Source organism: Alligator sinensis, unplaced genomic scaffold (genome assembly GCF_000455745.1).
Source record: "Alligator sinensis unplaced genomic scaffold, ASM45574v1 scaffold71_1, whole genome shotgun sequence".
Taxonomy (NCBI): Eukaryota; Metazoa; Chordata; order Crocodylia; family Alligatoridae; genus Alligator; species Alligator sinensis.
The window spans coordinates 1,501,121-1,505,957 of NW_005841834.1; positions in this window are offsets into that span (position 1 = coordinate 1,501,121).

Below are 4,837 nucleotides of genomic sequence, written 5' to 3' on the forward strand. Positions count from 1 at the left end.
CTCACTGGACAATTAAATGCAATTGTTCTAGGAATTTTCAAAACAATGGTAATGATATCCATCTATTTTATATTTCAACAATATGGATATTAAGTCAATAATAAAAAAGTAACCCTTTTTCACCTTATATGCGTTATCACATAGGAAGCAGTCACAGACTGATGTGAAAAAAAAACACCTAAAAATGGGGCCTTTGTACTTTTCTTCCATGGAATCAGGTATATTAGGTAGGTTTCTGACATTGAAAATAACTGTGAATGGGATTTGCTGTTAAAACTGGCAAATACATTTTCTAAAATCTGTGCAGACATAACAGAAGAAATCATACTACTGTATTCAGTTTATTCTTATCGGCATGCATTTTGACAGAATTGTTATCAGAAATGCTAACATATCTTGAATTTAGAGACAAACACCAGAGAAATATGTACTTACAAAATTTGTGATAAAGTATTTTTTCCTCTAGAATTCATAACAAATATGTATGAAATACTGTATACCCAGCTCCTTCACATTCTCTTGTGCAATGTGATTTTTAAAGAGATAGCTGTTTTGCTCATTCTCATAGCAAGAGCATACCTGATCTTTTTGACTACAAAGTTTCCTGGCATCTGTAAGGTCCTTTCAAGCTGTGTTATCTGCTGTTCTAGCTGAGCAAGTTCCACTTTGTGTTTCTGCTGGGAAGCTATTACATCCAGATGCAATGACTGTAAAGTCTTTTCCAGCTTTTCAATTTCAAGAACAGATTTCTTCTGTTGGTCAAGTACATTAGCAGCTTCAGCTTTTTGTTCCTGTATGATCCACTCACATTCTTCAACTTTAGAAGATTGTTCATTGTATTGATTTTTCACCATCGCAAGCTCTTGTTTAAGATTAGAAATTATTGTGCATTATACCAGATGTCCCAATTCAGATAGCTACCATTTTAGAAACATGTATGTAATCCTTTTTTCCGAATTGCAAAAGTTGAAAATGTGGTTTTTAGACATTTTTCAGGGAATATGAATATTTTTAAAATATATTTTATTTGAGAAAATTCCCATTCATAATAATAAAAATCAGTACTACGTTGTCCATCACCTATTAACAAAAAGTTAGATAAGGCTGCTATGCTTTACATCCATAGTTAAATTGCTCGCATCAGAGTAACTTAAAACTAATCATTTAAGTTGTAAGCTTGCTACTAGATATTAATTAACCTTCAGTAAAGACTCAGGGTGGGGAGATTGTGCATCAAACTCTTCACTGGAATGTCCATGAGTAGATTGGTATTCTGTCAAATCAGACTTCAGTTGAAATATGGCTTCCTCCTTTTCAGAAATCTTTAAAAAGAACACAACAGATTTTCATATATATGCTAGATAAGATAAAGATAAACCATTCATAAAAAACAGATAAAAATCAAAATGTATTTTTTAATACAGTAAAACTACCTCATTTTGAAGACAGCCAGTATCATCTCTGAGTTTTGAATTATTTTTCCATGTTCCATTCTTTTTTTTTTTTTTTGGGGTGTTTTTTTTTTAAGATCCTCTTGTGTGGGATGCAGCTCTTCTGTTACCTGTCAGTTATGTCATCAATTGTCTCAATCTTATTACACTTTTCTTTATACTTAAACTAGAGGTTCATTATTTCAGCTCCAAGGAGGTGAATGACTTCATCTTACTCAACAATCTGTCCAACCAACATCTTCAGTAATGATATAATGTATAAAATATACTTTTGTTAAAATGAGATTAATAGCAGCCAGGTAACCACATATAAGAATATTTGCGACTCTTGTATTATGCTATCTATCCTTCCTCCTAATCAAACTATTTGGCTACTATACATATAAATTAGATTTGAGATGTCCCAGCTGTGGGGCTCCATACATAGGAAATCATTTTTATTTCTCTAAACATTCAGTGATTTAATGTTTAGTCACAGGATTTTTTTTTCATTTATTGTGTTTGTCTTTTGGATTAAATATTAAAGTTGTTTTCCTAGTTTTTTTCCTCAGAGTAAGTAATAATTCTCCTGTTTCAAATATTATATATCAGAGAACTAAAATAAAATATCAAACTACAGAGATGGTTAGGATAAATACTTTACCTAAACTTTACTGATGTATTAGAGAGAAGCTCATCACAGCTTCACAATTAAGTCTCAGTTCTGTTTGACACTGAAAACAGAGATTCTGCCTCTTTATTATGTATGTGAAAGGACAACATAGCCTCTCCAAATCTACAGCATCTGCTCTGTGAACAGAATGATTTTTTTCATAATTTGTCATTCTGTTTATCAGTTTATTTAACACCAAGACTTTTCAGAAATTAAAACTTTATATTAGTTTTTGTTTTGTCTTGATTATTCTTAATAACAGAATATTATAGACATTCCAAACCTTCCATTCAAATGAATTGAAATTCTGTCTATAAGCTACACTGAAGTTTAAAGATAATTTATTAACACTACCGCATCTAATAGTTATGATTATACACAGGATCAGGTCAACATCTCACATAATCTTAAATGGGGTTATTGTGACATCAAATGTAACTCAAACAATCACAATCCTTTCCCTAAAGCTAACTTGCATGCAGTAATTCTGTTGAATGCAATGAGTCAGCAGTATCAGGGAAACAGCATATGTCAAGAGCGCTTGGCATAATTCTCAATATATCTCTGAGGTTATGTCTCTATGTTTTAGCCCACATCCAGAGTTGCAGAAATAGTTATACTGATTCTGGTGCAGAGACAGTGAGCATGTCTGTATGCTGTTTTACACCATATATACAGACCTTATAGGGACTGTACCTGCAGATTAGCTTTGGCACCTGAGTTGCCCTTAAGGCTATTCAGAAATCTCAGTGTTAGTTACGATTCAGTAAGAGGTCTACAAAAAATGTTAAAAGTTTGTAGTAAATGATTTTAAATATAATTTGAACTTGCTGATTTGTTTAAAATGGCTATCATCAAGCTGAAATTTGACATCTAAAGCCTTACACAGGAAAACAAATTAGGTTGCTAACATTTACAAGACATAGTTGGTATGCAAACAATATATCCATGAGCTTGTCATCAAAATCTGAATGAACTAATTCCCTTTCAGTTAAAAAAAACCAAAAAATGATAAAAAACTTACCATGGTTTTAAGCACCACACCCAGTCTAGATTTCAGAGGATCACTTTAAGATGCCTACACCTAGACTGGGAGTCGACACATGCAGCGGTTGCTGCTCCTGGGAGTGGCATGTACATCCATTTTCACTACTTCTGAGACCCACATAGGGAAACTGGAGTAAATAACCAAGAGTAGGGAGAGAGACAAGGTGGAATCAGGGGGGCTGGCAGGTCCATAGTGGGGGTTGGCAAGTCTGGGTGGGGGGAGAGGTTGGTGGGTTGTCCAGTTGGGGGAGTGGTCATGGGGCTAAAAAGAGCCCAGTAAGTGTTGGGGGGAATGTATGATCACAGCAGCAGGGCTGGGGTGAGCTGCTGGGCTTCCTTAGCTCCAGGGCTGCACTGTGAATATGTACAGATGTTTGGGAGATCAGGTTAATCCTTTCCTACATTGGGTTAACCCAGGGGTTCTCACACTGTACGTCGCAACACCCAGAGGGGTCTCAAGCAACTAAAAGGGGGCCGCAAACTTCCCAGGGGGTACGTGCAGTGGTGCGGAGAAGCGGCGCATGGCGGCAGTGAGGAGTGGTGGATGGTGGCAGCGGCTATCACATACGAGCTCCTCACCCCCCGCTACTGCCATCCAGCACTCAGGGTCATGGTATCATAAAGTTTGAGAAACCCTGGGTTAACCCAACCTTGATTTAAATTAGTGCAACTCTTTGGATGCACTAACTTAGATCAAGTGCACCATTTTTTGCCTGATTTAGCCCCTCTGAATGCCTACACAGATAGGCATTTAGTTCAGCCTAACCCTGGCTGGGTCAACCTAAATGCAATGGCTGTACATACCCTAAGTTGCAATCCTGCTCTGACCCTGAAGTCTGCCCATCTTCATACTAACATGACTAACTATCTATTGAATCCATGCATTCAACCTGTAATGGTATTTAGTTATCCATATTGTGCCTGCCTTCGTTCGATTAAGCACTCCCATGCGGCCTTAGCCCAGACTATGGATCGCGTCTGTCCTGGGCTCACGGGTGATCCCCCAGGCTACCCCTGCTGACGTCAGGGGGGGGCCCCTTAACTCGCCTGCCACGACTTGAAATGTTGCCTCAGTGGAGGGGTTCCCCCTTGGGGGAGCCTCCAGGGTCGTCGCGCCTCCCGGCAGGCACTCATGGGGCTCTAACATCCCCTACACCCCGGCCACTCGCCACCTTGGGTTGCCGATCTTCGGGCCCCTTTGGCGTTCTCAGCTCTTCCCCAACCTCTGCCCACGGATTGCCAGCTGCGTGCCTGAGTCTTTGGGCCAGTTGTATGGTCCATGAGGTCCTCGGACCTGGTCCCTCCAATTAGATTCCTGACCGTCCTATACTAATCACCCTGTGACATGACATGTCTATCCCACCACCGTGACAACTAAGGCCCCTAAGCTATGGGGCCAGGAGACCCAAAAGGGTGCCTCTAGGCCACGTGGATTCCCCTGGGCCTGGGTTCCACAGCCCTGGCAGCTCACCCCACTAGGGTGTTGAGTCCCTGCCTCCTCCTAAGGCCACTGTGGGCCCCGAAGGTCCACCGTCCAACCCCACTTCGGGTCTTCGGCCACCCTCCGGTGTGGCCCGACGAGGCCCCATTGGACACGCCCCTCTGTTACCTCTTCTCCGAGGCTCCCGTGCAGGCTCACTCCTAGATCCCAGCACCGGCTTTCCCCCACCCCTCGCCCCGTGCCCCC